Source organism: Paroedura picta, chromosome 9 (assembly GCF_049243985.1).
Source record: "Paroedura picta isolate Pp20150507F chromosome 9, Ppicta_v3.0, whole genome shotgun sequence".
In the NCBI taxonomy this organism is placed as follows: Eukaryota; Metazoa; Chordata; class Lepidosauria; order Squamata; family Gekkonidae; genus Paroedura; species Paroedura picta.
Window position 1 is genome coordinate 48,848,991 of NC_135377.1, and position 22,814 is coordinate 48,871,804.

At 42.0% G+C, this 22,814-nt stretch overlaps 1 protein-coding gene and 1 long non-coding RNA gene across 2 annotated transcripts in view; one reads left to right on the top strand and one right to left on the bottom strand.

Moving 5' to 3' along the window:
* Window positions 1-22,814, top strand: part of PTPRM (protein tyrosine phosphatase receptor type M) — a 525,104-nt gene that overhangs the window by 114,208 nt on the left and 388,082 nt on the right. The window lies entirely within an intron of this gene.
* The window catches only part of LOC143844912 (uncharacterized), a 47,328-nt gene continuing 39,242 nt past the window's right edge, over window positions 14,729-22,814 (bottom strand). Inside the window, exons 3-4 of the long non-coding RNA XR_013234192.1 lie at window positions 15,104-15,416; window positions 14,729-15,052 (exon numbers count right to left, since the gene is read on the bottom strand). This is a non-coding gene — a long non-coding RNA (uncharacterized LOC143844912). The remainder of the gene's footprint in view (window positions 15,053-15,103; window positions 15,417-22,814) is intronic.

Consider the following 22,814-nt stretch of genomic DNA (forward strand, 5'->3'; position numbering starts at 1 on the left):
GGTGGCTGAAGCTGGTGAATCTTGGTCAGGGACGCTTTTTCGTGAACAAGAATTAGTCCTATTCACAGATGCCGGTCTGTCGGGGTGGGGAGCCACTCTGGAGACTAGGCATGTTCTAGGGAAATGGTCAGCACAAGAGAGGGAGTTTCCAATAAACCTATTGGAAATCAGAGCAATTCGACTGGCCTTGGTACACTTCCAAATCAAATTACAGCAAAAGCATGTCTTGGTAAGAACGGACAATGTTGCAGCCAAGGCTTATTTAAACAAGCAAGGGGGGACGAAATCTCCCTCAATTCACAAGGAAGCGTCACTGATTTTACAATGGGCAGAGAAGACTCTTCTGTCCCTGAGAGCAGAACATATCAAAGGGATCCTGAATGTACAGGCCGACTGGCTCAGTAGACAGGAGATTTCCAAAGCAGAATGGTCCTTGAATTGGGGTGTATTCAAAATGATTGTGGATCACTTTGGCAATCCAGTGGTAGATCTATTTGCCAGTCAGGAGAATGCGCTCTTACCTCGGTTTTTCACCAGGTTTGCTCAACTCAGAGCAGAACAGATAGATGCCCTGACGGCTCAATGGCATTTCCTCCAGTCCCAATCATTCCCAAGGTACTCAGAAGGGTCAGACAGCAAGGGGCACAGGTAATCCTGGTGGCTCCTTATTGGCCACGCAGACCATGGTTCGCAACAATCCTGCGTCTAGCGGTGGGGAAACACCTGTCATTACCGGTAATACCAGATCTCTTGACACAGGGGCCAGTTTGGCATTACGAGCCAGGCTGGCTACAGCTGACCGCGCGGAGACTGAACGGTCAGCTCTGCTAAAATGCAGACTTAGTGAAAAGGTGACTAGCACCATACTGGCGGCCAGAAAACCTTCTACTGTTAGGATATATAACTATTCTTGGAAGGTATTTGTCAGGTGGTGCAGACAAAAAAAAAAAAAAAACAGGACCCTTTAAAGACTGGGTTATGGGTCATCTTGGAATTTTTACAAGGATTGGATAAGGGTTTGAAACCATCCACATTACGTAGACAGGTGGCAGCCTTGGCGACAGTTATTCCGAAGGTTCAAGGGTTTCCCTTAGCCAAGCATCCTCACGTTACTAGGTTTCTGAGGGGAGCCACGGTAGTTTCTCCCCCAGCCGTGCATCGTTTCCCAACTTGAAGCCTGAGTGTGGTACTATCAGCGTTGCTGAGATAACCTTTTGAACCTTTACAGGATATTTCATTGAGACATTTGCGACTCAAGGTTATTTTCTTAGTTGCAGTAACGTTTGCTAGACGAATTTCAGAATTAGGAGCTTTATCCATTAGGAAAGATCTTTGGGTGTTCTACAAAGATAAGGTGGTTTTGTGGACAGATCCTATATTTAGGCCCAAGGTGGAATCTAGATTCCACAGGATGCGGGAAATCAATTTGCCTACATTCTTTCCTGACCCTAAACATCCTAAAGAAGTTTTGTGGCATAGATTAGATGTATGAAGGGCCCTCAAGGCATTCCTTATACGTACGGAGCCATTTAGGAGATCAGAGTCAATGTTCATAAGCATTTCTCCGCCTAATAAAGGGGAAAGGATGTCTACTGTGGCTATTGGAACGTGTCTCAGGGATTGTATTGCTGAAACATACAGTTCATTGGGTAGGCCTGTGCCCTCTGGCATTACAGCGCATTCAGTTAGGGGGGCTGCAACAAATGCTGCCATGATAAATTCTGCCTCTGTAGAACAGATCTGCAAGGCGGCTACCTGGTCTTCAATTTCCACCTTTATTAGGCACTATAAGCTTAGTATTCAATACAATACAATACGTTTATTGGCATAAAGCAGATTAGGAGGCTATACAAAGATAGTCAAGATGCATCGGACAGTTTAAGTTTAAAAAACTGAGGACAGAAATTTAGCCATATAAGCTTAGTGATTACAGTGCAGCGGAGGCTGCCTTTGGCAGAAGTGTTCTTTTACAAGGCTTAGATTCAGACGACACAATCCCGCCCGGGACAAAGTAAGCTCTTGCATATCCCATCAAGGATGGAGTCCTAGAACCAGGGGAGAATGCCCATTGGCACTTACCGTGAAGGGTACTTCTCCCTGGGTTCTAGGACTCCATCCAGCCCTCCCTGGGCGTCGTCTGAAATTTAGTCCAGTTATAGTCATTATGGGACAGGAAAAGGGGGAATATTGGAATTTAGTTGTTCGGAACTGTTTTTTCTGCTTCCTCTTCCACTATTTCATGTTCTTATTATTAAAAAAAAGAAAGAAAGAAAAGAAAAATTATTACAGAGAGTTATGGTTACGGTAGTTTGGAGTATTGTTTCTCTGAGCTTTGGAAGGATCACAACTGAAGATGAGGGCGGTTCTACCAGGGAGACAGGAAGAGGAAGTAAATTTAAGGCCTGCCTCCCTAGCACCAGCGGTGAGAACCACCCATCAAGGATGGAGTCCTAGAACCCAGGGAGAAGTACCCTTCACGGTAAGTGCCAATGGGCATTTTTGTACTTAGTATCGAGTTAGCTCAAAAATTCTGAGGTCCAAAAGCTTTGTACTCACTGTCTTGTGATGTAAAAGTATCCTCAGTGACTGATTGTATATTACCAGAGTAGCATGGTTGTTGCTTCTGAGTGTCTTCTCCCCATGCAACTCATGGAAGATAGTTTGATCTTCAGATATATGTCCACACCAATACTGCCAGCAGTGTGGAAAGTCTGGTGTATGCAGGAATCTGGCTATGATCTTGAACTCATCCTTAGTGATGGAAGTCCAAGTTACAAATGCTCCCTGCTGGGCTTTTTACCATCTTCACCAGCATGGCAGCTGGCACCTTATCTGATGGCATCTGACCTTACCATTGTAATCCATGCAATGGTCACCTCCAAATTAGACTACTGGAACCTGCTTCATGCAGGACTACCCTTGTCCTTGATCTGGAAACTTCAACTGGTCCAAAATGCAGCCACCAAGGTTCTTACAGGAACCAGATGAAGATAGCACATTTGAGCAGTGCTCACCCAACTGCGTATCATAAGCCAGCCTGAGATCAGCAGGGATTCCTCTGACAATGAACTGAACTGTGGAGAGATGAGGCAGGAAGAGCCTCAACTGAACAGGTTAGAAAAGCCAATCAGCCTGCCCTGTCTGCACATTTCAAACCAAGCTGAAGTGCAGGCTGCTCAGGACCCTGAACTGGGAGTGCTGCGGAAGCTCCTTAGTCTCATCAGGTTGACAACCATGCAATTCCTGGGGAGGGGAGACTTGGAGGTCAGGAGCTCAGCAGTAGGAGAGCTGCCTTTATCATGGGCATTATGATTACAATGTTAAAATCATTATCATCATCATCATCAAAACATAACATTATGCTTGGAATTTGAGACAAAAAGTGACTCTGCTGGAAAGTAAACACCCGAAATAGCTATGGCACAAGGCTACAAATATCAGAAATACTTGTGATGTTCTGTAATGTTTTCTCATGGCAAGAAGATATCTGTTTTGACCTTATAGGGTTGCAGCCAACGTTTTGCCCCAGTAAATTAAAGAACATATATTTCTAGTATTTAAAATTTTTGTAGGCATCTACAAGGGTATCTTATCATATATTGTAAAGAGAAATAACTTGGCTTAATACAAAGTGAAGCACAACCCCCAGTTCAGGCAGTGATTTTCTTTCATGAAATTGCAGAGAAACATGTTTGCAACCACGAAAACTCTTGGTCAACCCAGAGTTATCTTTCTGACCCGTACCATTAAGGAATTTCCTCATTTTAGCAGTGGAACTCTAGATTTTCCTACTCATACTCTGCTTTTTGGAAATTGGGATTTTAAGGTTTGAATTAATGGTCATAATAAGTCAACGATCAATAGGAAAGTGAGAAATAATATATAGTGCATGGGAATAGGTGAATTTTGTCAAAACAAAATTTATCAGATCAGAGGCTGCTGGCAAGAAGGTTTTTATCATAAGGTTATTCAAACTCCTATCTTGTATACTTGGGATGTTAGGGAAAAATTTAGGTAATGCAGTTTGAAGTAAATAACAGAGACTTTAAGTTTTACAGCTTAGAGTAAACAACAGACAATGAAAACTTTCTGAGACAGGGGACAAAACAGTTACCTATTAGTTTACTAGCTCAAACCAGAAGATACGAGGAAGATAGCCTTTAGCTTAGAAAAAAATCACTGACTTAGAGAAATTAAACTTTAAAATTCGCTAAAACAGCTTAAAAAAGGGTCATGCTGACTAATTAAGTATGGCAAAGGGAGGGGTGAAACTTAGAGCAAATGTATACATCATTTCAGGGAAATGAGGGGCTATCGGGGAAGTGGAAATTTAGAGTTGTAACGGGATAGGTGGAAGAGTGTGACCCAATGGGTCAATTGACTAATGGGGCAGTACTAGGCAGGGTAGGGCTGTCTTAATGTTGTGCTGTGCTGCGACACAGACTTTGAAGATCTTTGGGTGTGATTCCTGAAGTATCTTCCCATGATCATGAAATAAACATGCTTTGATAATTTTCATTGTCAGTGTCATTCATTTGCAGGGCCGAGTTTGTCCATGACAGGGAAGAACTGCTATGACTTTCATAAACTCTTCTGTTTCCTGTTTTTGGCATATCCACAGACACTTAGCAGTCTAGCTGTAAAAGAGGGTTGGTAGAAGCTATTTGCAGTTATGTCCTTCTCAGCAGTGTGATCTGGCTTCATGAGATTTAGAAAGTCTCTAAGGTTCTAATAGAAAAGTTTAAATTCTTGCCCAGGCCAGTTTGTAACAAACATAAAGCAACTGTTCTGAGATGAATTATTATATAATATAATATATAGGTTATATAAAATAAGAATATGTGCACACATAGAAATATTGGCTTGTTGAGTACTTTTGGCATCTACAATTGTCTCCAAATAATATTTATGCTTATTCTCTCTCAGTTGCAGACAAATGATATTTTTGTGGGTTACACAAAGCCATAACCAGGAACATTTATTTTTATTTAATCTGCTCTTATGTTTTGTTTTGGGGTGGAGTTTTCTTCAACGGAACACTGGAGAGACAGACTATTTCTCTTAACACAGCACTCTAGATGCTGGATCTTCGGGTTGGAGTTTAAAGGGATCTGTAGCTAAACATTGTTGTGAAGAAAAAACAAAGTAAGAGGCAGGTTGTTTACAAGCATTTCACTGAAAGAGTGGTTTTTAAAGAATGCTAGAACTGTTAATAAAATGTTTTTCATTCTTGGTAGAATATTTTTAGGTGAGAATTTGCACGAATTATCATGCAGCTGCCATGTCATTTATTAAAAATATAATTTGCATGCTGCACCATGAACATAGAACTTTTGTAGCGTTTTACAGCTGCCAAAGCAAAAATGATTGTGTCCTGTATGCCATTAGCAATTAACTAATCTCATTGTTGCAAGTAAAACCAGTGAGCTTGACCTACTTGTAACAGGTAGAAAGTTTAACGTTTGTTGGGGCAATGTCTTCTGTTAACATCTACCTCAAAAGTGGTGTTTGAAAGGAGTGTTAATGCTATCTAGAATAGCTGCTGGCATGAGACAATGATGACAGGCCATTTTGAACAGAAGCATTCTATTCTAAAAGCCTTTTTAGTGGAATCTGGCTTGTTTCTCCAGAAATACTCAATAGAAAAGCCAGTTATCTGACTGAGTAGAATAATTTATTTGCTATTGTTCTGCCAAGCATATGTTAGAATCTTGTCTTCAGTTAAAAAATGGAGTGTAATCCAATAATGAAGCAGACATAGGAGTTTTGTCACAACAAGCAGATCACATAAAATCTTGAGTTATCTTTCACAGCTTCCCATATTGATACTGAATTCAGTTTTTAAAATCTTCCATATCCAGTGACCTATTGCAAACAGTATATATTTGATCCAGGAATTTTTTTTCTGATAATTTCTTTAAGATAGGAAAAACCTAGAATTTGGCCAGAGTATTGTTACCACATTTCAAATGATGCAGAATGTATGTGTGCCTCTTACATTTTTCAAGGCTTTGACATTCAAATATAATTAAGAAGGATGAGCTTTCTATTTTTTTTCCCTTTGGCATTTCTGAATTATGTCCTCATGTCATATTGTATAACATTTGAGAGAGTAAACTTTATATAACTAAAAGTGCTCATGAAGAGAAGGTTTTAAAAGTTGACATTAGGAACTAATAGATGGGGATATGTTTCAGGAACAATTGTTAGTCCCTCTTTTTCATCTCATCCCCTCCCCCGTACATTCTAGAAATTGTGGTACCTAGAACATTTAATGGTTGATATCAGGTATTCTGACAATTACTGTCTCCAGAATGTCATATGTAGTAATTCACACTGACCGCACCCTTTAACAGAGAGTGACAAAGGCTACAGACTCTGAAGTACTGCAAATTAGGTTCTGTTTTATTTAATCACACTGCATTATCACAACAAAATGTCTCCTGTGAATCAATTGAGCTACTACTACTACTGTAGTGCAAAGTGTTTGGGTTGCTTGTTCTCCCAAGTCTCTCAACTAAGTTCCCTCTCCATTTACAAATGCCACAGTCCTTGTAGTCCTATGCCACCCCCTCTCTCTCAAGGCCAGTCCATTCTCTGGCAGGAAGGTCAGTGACTGTCTTCTTTCTGGAAGTCATATTTTTCTTCACTTTCTCTAAGAAGGTTATCCAGCTGTCTTCCTCAGGCTCCCAGCTTTCACTGCTACAGTTCATGTTTCACGTTGCCTGTTGGACTTCCATCAGCTGTCACATCCCTCTCTTGCTTGGTCTAGGTTCCTTGCACACACGCTCGTCCCACTCCCCCCCCCAAAACCCATCTGGCCACTTTCCCTTTTATTTCCTGCACCCTCTGCCTCCACCCTGTTACTAATGGCTCTCACCTAGGCTTCTGTGGTAACCTGCTGGCTATTTCTTGGTAAGCTGCTATGCTGTACAATTCTCTGAATACACTGGGCAAATGGAAAAGAAAGTAGATGTTTGGTGCATTTTGGAGATGTAGCCTGCAGAGCATCTTATAGTTAATGCCAGGTGTTTTGGGAGTTTCAGTTTACAGAATACACTGGTGCGTTTGGGAGCAAAAAAAGGGAAACATTTCAGGTATTTAATAGAATCTTAAAACAGCCCCGCGGCCCCGCGGGCGCCGCGGACTAAATAAAAGACTAAGGGCCCCGAAGGATGAGGAAGGGTGCCGATAGGCCCGGGATGAGGAAGGGTGAGGAAGGGTGCCGGGAAGGGTGAGGAAGGGTATCCGGGATGAGGAAGGGTGTCCGGGAAGGGTGAGGAAGGGTGTCCGGGATGAGGAAGGGTGCCGATAGGCCCCTTCCCCTGGACTGACCAGTGGAGGGGCCAATCGGGAGGCGCTTCGCGCCTCCCGATCGGCCCCTCCACTGGTCAGTCTACCCCCAAGCTGCCCTGATTGGCTGCTTGCCCGGCCAACAACCAATTGGGAGGCACGAAGCGCCTCCCAACCCGCCCCACCCCCACCAGAGCTTTCCTTGGCTCCACGGCGGCCATTACTTTGCTGGCCGCCGAGAGCGAAGGTAGGCTCCCTGGACCCCAGCCATTAAAACGCTCCCCAAGCCCCGGGGAAGGCACGGATCGCCTTCCCCGGGGCTTGGAGACCGTTTTAAAACTGCACTGCCGCCTTAAAACGCTCTCTGAGCCCCGGGGGAGGCGCAGCTCGCCTTCCCCGGGGCTCGGAGAGCGTTTTAAAACTGCACTAGCCCCGGGGCCTGGAGAGCGTTTCCCTACATGGGGGGGGGGAAGCAAACCCTCCCCTAGGGCCCGCTGTATTTTTTGGACAGCGGGCTATACTGCTAGTCATAGAATAATAGAGTTGGAAGGTCATCTAGTCCAACCCCCTGCACTATGCAGGACACTCACAACCCTATCGCTCATCTACTGTAACCTGCCATTCCCTTAAGCCTTCACAGAATCATCTTCTCTGTCAGATGGCTATCCAGCCTCTGCTTAAAAATTTCCAAAGATGGAGAACCCACCACCTCCTGAGGAAGCCTGTTCCATTGAGAAACCACTCTAACTGTTGGAAAATTTTTCCTGATGTTTAGATGGAATTTGTTTTGAATTAATTTCATCCCATTGGTTCTGGTCTGTCCCTCTAGGGCCAGAGAGAACAACTCTGCTACATCCTCTATATTAGCAATCCCCAACCTGTGGGCCGCAGACCACATGTGGTTCGTCGACTAATTGGAGGTGGACTAAAAGGACGCCTTCTCCCCCTCCCCCGGCCCTTTACTTCATCCCCCCCCCGGCCCTTTACAACACACTTCGGGTGTCATTGTCTCCCATCACTCCCAGATGGGACTATCTCGTTGCAGAGAAACAAGCTCCACGTTCCCATTGATTTGTCATTGTCATGAGTTAAAATTTCCATGAAAATAAAATGTTCCTTATGTTCATTGTTTTGGCGTCTCTGTATCTTATTTTGAAGGGATGTTTAAACATTACCATAGTGATCAGAGAGCGTTAGGGCAGTGGTTGAGAGTAGAGGAGTAAACTACCCCCCCCCCACCGGGCCTCAGTAAAATTGTCAAGCATTGAGTGGTCCCTGGTGATAAAAAGGTTGGGGACCACTGCTCTATATCAGTGGTCCCCAACCCCAGGTCCGGGGACCGGTGCCGGTCCGTTTTTCAGCCGGTACTGGGCCGTAGCTCCTCCTTGTCCTCCTCCCTGGCTGCTACCTCAGGGGCTGCCCTGCCACTCTGCCGTCGGCTCACCTTTGCAACTCTCCAACGGCTGCCATGGCTGGGGCTTCCCCTCGGCGTGGCACTGCGCAGCTTCTGCTGGCAGCACCCTCCAGTGGGAGGTGGGAAGTCAGGGGTGCCAGCAGCAAAGCAAGTGGAGCAGGAGCTCAGGCGGCGGCAGCCCTCTGCAAAACACTACCTCCTACCCCTCAGTAAAATTGTCAAGTGTTGACCGGTCCCCGGTGATAAAAAGGTTGGGGACCACTGCTCTATATGGCATACTTTTAAATATTTGAAGATGGTTGTCAAATCCCCTCTCAATCTTCTCCTCTCCAGCCTAAACAGACCAAGCTCCCCCAGATTTCTTGTCAGCTACTTCCCATCACCCTCAAAAAGCAGGCTTTGAAGTCCAATGTGTTCCATATAATATATTTCTGGTAAAGTCTTGGAGGAGGAGCATGTCTCATGGCTTAAGTGCCACTCAGCATTTAACACCCACTCAGGGTGGCAGCCCCACCCCTAAGTGCTTCCTCCTGCAACCGGTTTGCCTGTCAGTCCAGTAGCCAGCCAATCGCCTTCCATCCCCCCTGCCCCCCCTCCTTCCCTCCAAGGCTCAGAGGCTGCAGATCTCTGCTGCGTGAGAGCTGCCCCTACCTGTGAGTTCCCTTCCTGGGGAGACTCCAGCCTTTCTAGTTCCTGGGGGGTGGGAGAGGCCATCTACAGCGTTCTTCCACCTCACCCCCCAATCTAGCACCCATTGTATTCTTGAATGCAATGGGCTTTGCCCCTAGTGTTTATATATTTTAGTGACTTCCAAAATGTTATCACTTGCAGATCCTCTTTAGAGCAAGGGTCCTTCTCACTTTATACTTTGTACTTGGGCACAATATGTCCGGGAATCTATCCCTATTTCAGTGTATTTCACAGAGGAAGATATATTCACAGTAGACAATATATGTGCTATACCTGTTTATGGGTACTACTAGGAGATTCATTTTCATGCTGTATGAAACCAAATCCACTGAAAAAATTATAATGTCTGTGACTGACCATCCAGTTCTTGACTTGTCATCCATATACTGACATTTGCACTCCATAAAAATCATTCTTTGTTTTCTAATTCCAGTGCCAATAAAAAGGAGCAGTTGCTCTGAGTATTTTAAAGAAACAGGCGTCTATTGCTTTTAAATATTCTACAGGCAACATACCCCTCAATTTAGTCTTATAGTTGCAACTAAACTTGAATTGCTATTAAAAGCAATGACAGCCATTGGAGAGAGAGGGATGCTAAGAAATGGCAAGCAGTGAACATTTCATCACACATTACTAACAGATGTTGCTTCCTAACTGACACATTATCTAGGATCTGGTTATAGGGAGTATGGTGAAATAGAGATCTTCAATGTTGCCCTGTGTTATGAAGTGATGTTACCTTCTATTACTTTCTTTATTATGGTCTGCAGTTTATCTGTTGCATTACCAATTGCTTTATTTTTGGCAAATCAGTGGGATACTGGGTAAGAGTGAACAACCTAAAGCAACCCAAGCATATCACAGCTGTATGCTTTGTTACATCCCTGGAAGAATATATTTGAGAAAGTCTTAAGCAGCTTGAAAATACAGGTTTGAATTGGAATAGTACTTTTCAGCTTCAGCTGTGGTAATACTAGTGCCATGCTGTATAATTACTTTGTCTTCTTAGAATCACTTATGCATGTTGATGCTTTAGACTCTTGACAGACATAATTTAGAGGCACAACTATTTTACTTTACAGGTTTTTATAATGGTACATAGTATGCTCACAATTTCTGAATTCATATCATATGCTCCTTTTGGAAAGGAATTAAGTGACATGGAGAATTCTTTTGAATGTTGCTGTTTAAGGGAAAGATGCTGAGATAACCAACCTTAAACGTTTGTTAAAGTTTCTTTATGCTGATAACAGATTTTTTTAAATGTATTACACTAGATTTTCTTAATGTCTGCTGTTAACACATTATACAAATATTATCCATTTCTTCGAAAGAATCCTGGCAGGTTGGATGTCATGGTGTGTTTTGGCAACATTGAGGGACCTAGTCCAGGACACAAGACCATGATAACAACAAATCAGTATAGACTGTGTCTGTCCTTTTTGTTTTAACTATGTAGGCATCATGAAGTTAAACTAATATAAATGAGATGTGATCATTATTTTCAAAGCATTTTATACCCTAGTGCAGTGGTAATCAACCCCCGATCCGGGGACCAGGACCGGTCCGTATATCAGTCGGTACTGGGCTGCGGCTCCTCCTTGCCCTCTTCCCTGGCTGCTGCCTCAGGGGCTGCCCTGCCACTCTGCTGCCGGCTCACCTTTGATGCTCTCCAGCGGCCGCCATGGCTGGGGCTCCCTCTTGACGTGGCACTGCAGCACCCCCCAGTGGATGGTGGGAAGTCAGGGGCACCGGCAGGAAAGCAAGCCGAGCAGGGGCTCAGGTGGCAGCGACGTCCATCGGCAAAAGACTACCACCCTCCCTGGGCCTCAGTAATATTGTCAAGCGTTGATTGTTCCCCGGTGATAAAAAGGTTGGGGACCACTGCCTTAGTGCATATTTGTGAAGTTTCAAACCTTCCTTTCTGAGAACAAGTCAAAATATTTGCCTTTTGGCTCTGTTTTTTGGAATTGCCAGAGTAATGTAAACAGGATAATGATTGTTTGTGAATTAGAGCTGGGTATTCTTTTAATGATGGGATGCAGTTTTCTAAAAGGAGGGATGAATAATATGATTTGTACAAGTATGATGTGTGGAATAACAGACACTTCTCTAAAACTGCAGATGTGACTATAACATTTATCACATTAAGAGGCTGCATTCCCCTCAATGAAGAATAGTAGATGACCCAATAACAATAACTGTTATTGGATCATCTAATGATGATGTATCCAACATTAGAAACAGTGTCTAGGACATACTTAAGAAATGCAGTTAAGTCATCACTTTTCATGTCTTGCTTCTTCATACCATTGCAGGTACGCAGAGCAAGAGGGCGGAGGCAATAGCAGCTTTAGACATTGTGCTCTTCCCATCAATGTTCCTTTTCTCCTTTGACTTGTAAACTTTCATCCTGGATGTGTGATTGGCACTCAAGGGAGGGTGATCTGTGATCAGGAGTGTCTTTTCGCATTAAAGGCTTTTTGTTATTAAAGGCTTCTTCAACCACATCAGCTAATCATTAACTTCTTAAAATTATGGAGTTCTATAGAGGTTTGGTGGGACTTATTAAAATGGTTTGCCCCTGGAGGTTGTAGATCCACTGGACCAAGACTGCTCTCAAAGATTTTTTTGCTCAGTTGGCAAGCCTTTCTTTTAATTCTGCAGTTCATTTTTGAAATACTGAATGGAGAAAAGATGTCTCTAGTTGCTGCCAACCATTCCCCATATGGGAATACTGAACCCCAAAAGCCTGGTCCTCCCCACTTCCAAGGCAGTGGACTCTTGCCCTGCTATCAGCTGCAGTATCCAGCCACCCTAATCTTCCATTGCTTACATGCCTCCCTGAAGAGGAGTTCCTTGGGCCAGGCCTTCAGCCCATCTCCCCATTACCTGGCAAATGCTAGTTATTTGCAGTCCCCCAACACCTCCTTGGAGGTGGCTGGACACCTGAGGGTACCTCTGGTTGGTTACTGTTGAACATTCTGCCTCAACTGGAGCTGGCCATACCTTGTGAACCATTCCATGTGATCCCACTAGGTTTGTGTAGCCATTGTGTAGCCATTGTATTGAGGCCCTGCGAGGCATTAACTTGGGTCAAGGGGCTCCACAACCCATTGACTGCCTGTATACTCATACCCAGTGACAGACACCCCCCTGCTGAGTTCCCCTCATAGGCAGTATTAGTGCCCTAATCAAGTTGTCATCTGGGATGGGATGCTGCTGCTCTATGGCCACCTGCTGTGTCTCATCCCCTCTTTGTGCCTTGCTCCTCTGCTCTTTTCCTGTCTCCCCTTGTTCCATACACAATTGTTGGCATATCAGGGCCCCTCTCCTGCTGGCCCGCCTTTACTCCTTGCAATGTCTGCATTCCTGCCCTCTTGCCGGGGTGTTTTGCTCCTTCCCAAACGCTCCTTTTAAGGGTTATGTCACCACTGATTGCCTAGCAGGCTTCTTATTGTTCCCCCTTCCCACCAACAGCTTTTGCTGTCCCCCCCTTTTTTGGGGGGGCCCTGTTTGTTTCGTATCTTGGTACACTGAGAGGATGGGGGTTGGGGGGTGTATGCCCAGCCATTGGCCATGCAACGCACCCTCTGAGGATTTTATGTTTTGTTTTAAAGGGGTAGATTTAGAATGGGTGGGAAAGCAATTGGCTGCTGCTTCTTTAATAGGTTTTCCCACCACAGCCCTAAAAATGTTGCTGCCCAACAGGTACCTCTTCCCTGCAAGCCATGCCGAGGAAAAGCTGACAGTGGACCTGCTGAGGGGGGAAGATGCAGTGTTCTACCGGGTCTTCCCTTATAAAAGTCATGAAATTTCTGTATAGAGGCTCTAAAATTCTGACTTCCAAGATTAAAAGAAAAAAAATCTAAAGACTCCCTCCTCTTTTTATTCATGGTAAATTTTTGAAAATATTCTGCCTTATTACTCTTTAAGAACAGAAAAATATATTGCTGAATAATTGTCAAGAATGACATTACTAAGCTGATTCTAAATTAAGAGAAGGAGGACTTTGCCAGTTGTTAAACATTACTGGTGATGAATTCTGTCATTCAATTATAAGCTGATTTACACAATCTGAAACCAAAATTACCCTAGCAGTTTTGCTGAGATAGTTGTTCTGTATCCATAAACTCCCATGCTTCACACGTCATTGAGGGACTTACTCTGTAACATTTTGGAATTTCCCTTCTTTATCATCATTGCCAACTGTCACATTGTTCTGGTAGAGATAGATTAAGAACAACTGTAGAAGGGATTTTTTTTAATTAAAATGGGAAAAAATGAACAGAAGCTACATGTGAGTTCGGTAATGTACATAAGTCATCTGTCATAATTTAACAAATGAAAAAGACCTGGGAGAAGGTATCATCTATCAAGTCTGTCTAACAACCCTATACAGTGCATTAAGTCATATTAAACAACTTTTATCAGAATAGCAATTTAAAACAATCCAACTATGCCATTTTATAAATCTCAGCTTAAACGATATTTCCTTAAGTAAGGTAGTTGTTGCTATTAGAGAATAATATGTATGTTGCATCCATCCGTATAGGTGGATACAATTTGGTTTTAGGAAGAAAATTCATCCATCTATTTTGATCCTTATTGAAAAGTCAGGCAGTAAGTATTAGCCTTACATTGACTGGGAAATGTACACTAGCTACCATAAGAATGTAATTCTTTGGTGGCTGAGTCCAGTTCTCAGCTAGATGACTTCAGGCAATGAACCTAGCACTCATCAGAGTTATTTTAATACTATTGCTATAATTAAATTAGTCTTGTTTGAGTCAAACAGTAAGATGTTCTTTGTCCTCTTATTGAAATATGCAAAATTCCACTTCTTAGCATAGGCTCCAATGATGCTAGGAGTCAGCTCAAGGTGCATCTCCTGCCACACAGTCTTTCATCTTTTCACGCTCCAAGGAAAGGTGTATTTCTTGCCACTCTGTCATTCATATTTTCAGGTATGACCTCTTTCATCCGTTTCAGGAAGGAGTCAATTGATGTGAAGCATAAAGTGAAATATTTACCAAAATAATAGCTAAGAATGAATAACAGCAGCAACTAGTATTTTGTTTCACATGCTGAAAAAGGTATCCTGATAACTTGGCCAAATATCTACCAAACTTATAGGAATTTGATGGAGTGAACACATGAGATGAAGTTGTTAGCTGGAGGATTTAAGTTGACATCAAATATATGGCATTTTGTTTAGCACCATACACAGCCAAAGAAAACCTTTATAAAGGAGAATCTTTCAATGTTTTTCCAGCTAAGGACAAGGTTTTCTTCATACATCAGTTACTAAGAAGGGGATACATTGAACAATTGGATTGAACCAATGGCAGCATTTCAGAGTAAGAAGTTAGTTTTCTGCTTAGTTTTCAGGCAGAAGAGATGATTGAGAGAGGAGAAAAAACAACCCTTAAAGCAGCATAAAAGGATGTTACACACACACACACACACACAATGTGCTGATAATTTCATTTTGTTCAGTACATGTATTTCTGCTTCAAAACTCATTACACAAAAGGTATGTACAACATATTGTATTATCCAAGGTTTCGGTCTTCTTGTATAGCTTTACAAAGCAAACCTAATAGTGAGCAGTAAAAATACAAGTAAGAAATAAAATTCTGCAGGACAGGGATACTGGTAAATATCCAACAATTCATGCATCATGCATTCATGAAGTTTAATTACATTCCTCCATATTTCTGCATCCCATTCCAATCCCTGGAAAGTTCAGTTGAGGAGGTCTGAAGATCTGTGAATGGGAAAAATTGTGTCTCAGCAGCTTGGAGATAAGGATGAAATTGGCACCTTTTTTCTGTGCTTGCAGAAGTTGAAAGAGGAGTGATTTCTCTCCATTGTCTTTCCTCACTCTAATCTCATGGCTGTTCTTCTGCACAGGTTCCATAATGATGAGAACGTTCTTGGATTTGAGAGGGCTGCACAGAGGAGAATTCACGAAAACTCTGTTCCTTCCATAGGGTGGCATAGGCACTGATTCCTACTGTTGAAAAAAAATGGCACATGTTTTTTGGACACTGTAGGGGCAAGATATTGTCTTAATTGCAGATTTGGGTTAAGGTGTTCTTGTTTTGTTTGACAAGAGGGTTGTGCCCCTTGTCTGCAAGTAATCTAGGATTTTTCTTTAGTTCAGTTCTCTTTCTGACTGTGTCTGCACTAGCAATATTGTTTGGATTTGAATTTTTAAAGGGTTGACTTTTTCATCTGTTTCTGCACTAAAATTTGTCTCTTTAGATGCAGTCCTGAAGTGCCCCTCACTAGCCCCACAGCAAAGGAATTCCCAGAAAACCGGATTTCCTCTTTCCAAGTGGGATCTAACAGGGTCTAATTAGGAGCTGCCTGATGTGGGAATGTCTAGCAATGGGTTTTTTCCTCCCACGCCCACCATTCTGAATTGTTTGGACATGCTGCTTTCCTCATCACCACCCCTCTCCCTCTCTTGTTCCCCTTCCTTCCCTCTGTTCTGAAAAATCTACCTTTAAAAAAGATGTGATTGCAGTACAACACTTTTTATACGTTTTAAAAAAGCAGTCTTGCATAGCAGTGTTATGTTACTAGGGGCAAAGCCTGTTGCGTTCAGGATTACAATGGGTGCTGGACTGGGGGGGGGGGTGGAAGAACTCTGCGGATGACCTCCCCTCCCCCCAGGACCTGGAAAGACTGCAGGCAGCTGCTAGGAAACTCATTGGCAGGAGCAGCTCTCACACAGCAAGGATCTGCTGGCCTCTGAGCCTCAGAGGGAAGTGGAAGGAGGAGGAGGTGGTCAGGGGTAGACAGACAGGCAAACCGGATGGAGGAGGTACTCGGGGCAGGACAGCCACCCTGAGTGGGTGTTAAGCAAGCCATGAGGCCAGCTCCTCCTCCAAGCCCTTACCAGAAATATTAAGTGGAACAGATAACCCAGAGGTTTAAACAAAAAAAAAAACATTCAGAACACTTGGAGGAGAATTGGAGAGGTGGTCAAGGGTACAGAATGGACACAATGAAAATAAAGATTCAAGTAGACACCATTTTGCAAAAAAATATGTTTTCTGAACAGGGGACGGGAACAAAGCATGATGGGAAATAGTGTGAGGAAAGCCCAAATGCGGAAACGCTAGAGTTGACTCACAGTATCCAAAGGAAATTCAAAGCAAGGCTAAAAGTATGTATAGCTCCTAATGCTGAAACAGTCTCTGTCTCTCTCTCTCTCTCTTTGCACTGCCTTCCAAGCAGCTGTATATACACATGTCCCTCTTTCTGTTAACATGGTCAGCTTATAGAGGTCAGTTGTAGGAGTTGGAATTTAGATAGGATTGCTTAGATGGCAATAGAAATTACCTGGATATGTAAGTTTTCTGTTTTTTTTCTATTTTTACTGTGCCTTGTCTCCGTAATCGTTTCTGCTGTCAAATGCTGTGACACTCTGCATAATTCTTCTGTATTTAGTAATGCACCTAATCACCAACATTTACTACTGATGCATAGTGGATTGCACCCTTATTTATGATGATAATGATGATGATGAATCTTTTGAGGCAGTGAAGCCAAGTACTTGGTGAGATCAATCCTGTATTTTGTTATGCATATGGAGATCCTGCCAGAATCCCATGGGCATGATTGTGGAATGCAAACCTTGAGCCTCTAATTTTAAATGTGTAGCAAAAGTTCTTGTTTTTTTGTTGTATATTCTTTGAAAGTTACTGAGAAATTATTAGTAATTACTGTGAAAATGTTTCTCTTTACCCAGGAACACATTAATTGAAAACTGTTAGGCACTTTACAAAACGAATTCTGTTTTTATTCTTTACTTACCACTGGGAACATGTTTTAAATACACTGGATTTCCAATCCCTGTTTATTATTCTCTCATACAAGTATATGTATTTACAGCTTCAAAACTCATCTAGTAAATGGAAAAGATTACCCATGAAATAAAACCTTCAGACATTTTTTTATTTTCTCACGATCAATAGGAAGGTAACGCTCTTGGATTTATAATGATATTGAGATTGACTGTTTAAATCCTTTCTAAAGTTCAAAGCCTGAAACAGACTGTATGCACAAGCAAATCCACAGTGGAACTTCTAAGCAGGGGCTTGTGATAAATAAGTGAAATCAGTTTTGACTGAAATGGTCCACCATTCCCATATGGCTTTAACAGGAAGTTTTTTGACTCAAAAAGACAGGGGTTTGGGGAAGCAGCACATCTTAGTTTCAAATTATATGAGATTGCTTTGTGAATTCTGTCTTCTGGGGAGATGGGAAGACAAGACTCTCATTAAAAATGAGCTGTACTATGGAGAATGATTGAGCCTCAGGTCCACTTGTGGTTTTTAGCTTGAGGAGTATAAAGGTGGAGAATACCTGTTTTAAAAGCTGAACTTTACTGCTAGGCTGCTCATTGAAATGTCTCCTACATATATAGAATGGAATATCTTGCTTAGTTTTTGATGAAGGAGAAACTGAATTCCCTCAGTCTAGGCTATCTTCTGAATGAATTTATTATCTTTGCATTGTGTCTACTTTGTCTAGAAAGAAACTTTCCCCCCCTAATTTTCACTGTTAATACTGTAGTTTGAAAGAAAGGAGTGTGTCACAAGCAATTCATACACCTTAGCCTATTGCTATAAAACATGTTTGTAAACATAAGATGCTTTTTGTATTGGGCAATTAAAAAAATAAGTAAACATTAAGTCATTTTTTAAATTTTGGGTTTAAAGAGTTACAAGGAATGAGTAATTGTTCTATATCCCCATGCATTCATTAGCTAGGGAATATAAGAAAACGAACTCAGTTAACAGATGACACTTCTGTAATTGTCTTTAAAATCACATGGGAACTTTTTGTCATTAATAGGTAATTTTACTCACGAACATAATGAATGATAAACATAGATATTTTCGCCTACAATGCTCAGATGGCAAGTCTATCTTAATAGTTTTATATTCCCTAGCTGGTGTTGGGAATAGATGAGGACATTGCACATTAGAAGTATGTGCGTCCAATCGTTGCTTCTATAACTTATTCAAATAGTCACCCCAGAAAGTGACATTTGTGTGGTAGGATGGGGACCCAAATATGCAAGTTATTGTACAAGCAAGTTATGTAGTACAGAAAGAAATTCACATTGCCCGTACACCTCCAGAACTCTGATAAAGGCGATTGGGATTTAGCCCAGGCACAATTGCCGTTGCAGGGAAGCCTTCATCAGAAGAAGGGCTGGGCTGGGGTACTACATGTCCCAAAATGCCATGGTCTATGCCACACGGCTGGGAGGAGCTGGGAAGAGGGGGACTGGATTGGCTTCTCCCAGCCATATAGGGAATGGAAAGAGAGACATGTGCCTCTTTCCCTCTTTCCTGCCACCATGATTGCCCTCCCTCCCTTCCTTCCTGGTTTCACTGTGTTTTAGGAACTAAGAAATGTATGAGTAACTTAATGAAATCTGAATTTGTGGTTTAAAAAAATACTGATGTGGAATTGTATTGTCACAACTTGCCAGATTTGGGTATGGGGAGGAACCATATGCAAGCAGACCTAGCCTGCGTGCTGGCCTGCTCTAGAGAAAGGGCCTTCGTAAGAGGCTATGTGTAGGTGGAGCCGGGTGGCCATCACTCATGGAGGATGGGCCTTGATGGCCGAACCGCGTTTCCGGGTGGTAAGGGAACCCAGCAGAGGTTTATGCCTCAATTTGTTCCCAAATTGCCACCTTCCTGATAACCAATAAACAGAAACAAATTTCCAAGATGGCGATGGCAAAAAGCTTTATTCAAAACAAGTTCCTAGGTATAAAACCTCGTTTTTGTATTTTACTTCCTCAGTAAACTTATTTCTGAATTGTTTTTGTTTTCAGGGATACAAAGTCTTCAACCCACTACCTAATTCTTATATTTTATATACCTTATATTTTATATTTTAAGTCATATAATTTGGGTTTATTAGTATAGACCCAAATTATATGACTTAAAATATAAAATATAAGGTATATAAAATATAAGAATTAGGTAATGGGTTGAAGACTTTGTTTGTATCCCTGGGAAAAAACCAATTCAGAAATATGTTTACTGAGGAAGTAAAATACGAAAATGAGGTTTTATACCTAGGAACTCATTCTGAATAAAACTTTTTGCCATCGCCAGCTTGGAAATGTCTTTCTGTTTATTCATCTTTGGCTGATGGGTCGTCTCTGCTTGCACCTTCCTGATAACCAGCAGGTCATTGGAGGCACAGGGAGCCTGATGGGATGCCCAGGGGTCCCGTGCATGCCTGCTGGAATAGTCAATTGGCTGCCTTGTGGCCAGAGGACAAGAGTGCTGGTTCCTTTGCCCCCATGCTGACCAACGTTCGGTAGTTATTATTAAAGTTATGGCCTACTTTAATGGCAAAAAGAACTAGACTCTGTGTCTTTTATTGTGAAAAGGTATTCCCCTGCAAGGCAATACATTTTATTCTGCTCTTCTAACAAGGAAGCAGCGTACCTGGTTCTCACTTCTTAATAACAACCCTGCAAGGTAGCTTAGCCTGAGAGAGAGTAATTGGCCCAATTTCCTCTAGTTAGCTTTATGGTAGAATGGGGATTTGAACATAGACCTCCCAGATCATAGTCGAACATTTTAACCACACAAGGGTTTTTTTGTGCAGGAAGACTATAGGAATTGGGTAATAAAGATATGTAGTTCGGCTTCTTATTTGCATGTACCTGAACTTATTAATATTTTACACAGCTCTCATCCCTTTGGTTAGAAAAAACATTAGCTCCTTGCAGACTGCTTTGATATTCATATCCGTCATAGTAATGCAGTTTTCACTTATTTCTGCATTGGCTATCAAATTTGGCAGAACCGTGAAGCTTTGATCACTGTACTTTTCTTCGTTATTAATTCTGAATGGCTTCAGTTTGTATATTTTTTGTCTGCATATATTCTTCATGTGCCTTTGCTTCTCTCTGATTGTGTTAGACTCAAGCAGACCTCTATTTTGCACACATTTTCTGCATTTAATGAATAATATATTGTTTGCAGATTAGTTATGTTTGACTTGAATGTGGCACTCAACCTGAAAGGCTACTTAAGTAATATTGGTTTAAAGAGAATTCCCTCTTGTGGGAAAGCTGAGCATTTTACCAATCTTCTAGTTAATAATATTAATGCAGCCATACAAAACTTTCCTAGATGACAATTCTTTCAAGCCACTTGGGTCCTTATCCAAACTGATTAAAACCCATAAAGTAGCCTCTTGCCAAAATCTCATAATATTGTACTACATAATATTGTACTATTATTTCATCTGATGATTCATAAACAAAGAAATCAATAAACCTGTTTTTAAAAAGAATTAATTTGAAACATAGATTCTTGTTGAATGAAACAGTGCTACACGTGGCAGGTTGAACATTACATTCCAAGAAAAGAGAAATCAAGCAAAGGAAGCCTTTAGACATTTTATTTATTTATTAGAACATTTATACCCTGCCTTTCCTTGTGGTTCAAGGTGAGTGAAGAAGGTACTGCTAGAATCAGTGGTGAAGTGTGTAGCAGCTTCCTAGGACCGCAGGTGCTACTTGATTGCTGCATGCATAACAGAATTCAGGACTCACCCAAGGGCATCAAGGTACCAGTAGAGCATCATTCAGGTATAAGCTCCTCAATTCTAGAACCGCTACAGTTCTAAACCAGATGTTATTCACCATTGGCCTGGTTTCAAGAAAAGCTGTACAGGGACAGGGTTTCATACAGCAAACTACTTTCCATTAATGAAGTGCTATGATTACTTCAGACTGTGCTGCTTTTTTTCTTCTGCCTTTTTTTTTGCCATGTGATCTTCCTCAGAGTTATTGTTTTTAAAAGCTCTAAGTTGAGTGCCATAGTGATAAACCAGCATAGTATAGAACAATTATGCATATGGCTGGACGTGCCATGCAGCTGCTGGTTCCTAGCGGCAGAGCAGCATGCCCCATCATTTCCCATATATGCATGGGGGGGGGAAATCCCCTGGCACACATGGTCTGCCCCAGATATGTGCATGTACACACACAACTCCAGGGTGGGAAAGTTCCGCCATGCCTCATGGTGGCAAAGGTAGGGCTTCAGGGGTCACTGTCATCCCACCACAGGATGTTGGGATAGCGGCATGCCTCTATCCCATGATCATGGGGGTGTAGAAGCACCCTGTTCAACTCCATTGCACCATGAAGCCAAACAGGACATGTTGTGTCCCTGCAGGGACACCATAGGTGTGGGGTAGGAGCTGGGCATCAAAGGCCTGGTTGTTCCCATATGCATGGGCCTGCCTTGGCTGGGCCTCTGCTGGTCACTGCAGGAAGACAGGGAACGCGGAAGAATCCATGTTCCCTTGCAGTGGGCCATCAGAGGCCCTAATATGGGCCAGGGCCAGGAGGAGGCCTAGACAGCACCAGCATCATCCTTAAGCAGGGATTAGCTCCTCCAGCATGCAGGCAGAGCATAATTGTTCATAGCGGCACAATTTCCTGGCCGGAGCATAATCGTTCATAGCGGCACAATTGAGATGTCTTGACTCCATTGACTCAATGAAGTCAAGGCATCTCAGTGGTGCCACTACAACACTGATGTTAAGCGAAGCAAATTATGATGTAAAGCAAAATTATAATTGATATTAGCATGTAGTCTAAGAACTTTAATTACTGTTTTTTACTTTTACCTATCATGTGTGCACATACTCAAAACCTTTCTTAATAAAATATTTCTGAATATGTTTGAAACTTGGTTGCAACTCTGTAGCAATAGCAACAGGAACTGAAAATATTATGCTTTGTTGTACCAGTTACCTGAGTACTGAAGATATCCAGAAAAAAGATCTTTCGTGTTTTAGAATATAATAGTCCAAGGGAACAGATGTAGGTTAATTTGCCAAAGGAAAAAAAATGAACAGAACCTATGCAAAAAGGAGCTTCCAAGTAGGTCAGTAAGAGATGCCAACAAGAAATTGAAACACATATTTAGCTCAGATTTAAAATTCACACGAAGCCCTTCTGACTGTCCCATCAATCAAATAAATTAATTTGGTGGGTACATAAGAAGGGCCTTTTCAGTGACAGTGGCACTGGTAATGGAATAATCATTCCAAGGAGGTACAGCTGGACCATCATTTTAACTGAAGGATGTTTAATTTAGGACTACATTTGCTTAATTTTGCTAGCAGTCATGAGTTGTGATTTTAAATAGTTATTTTTATGTTTTTAATGTATTTTAGTTTATATGTTTATTTACATTGTAAGCCATCTTGGACTCTGTAAGTAAGAAAGGTGCCTAATAAATGTTTTAAATAAAATGTATACAATCTAAATAAAGTCTAGTTATGCAATTTCTCTTTCAAAGCATACATTTCACATTATTTAATAGCAATTTCATAGTGCACTGAA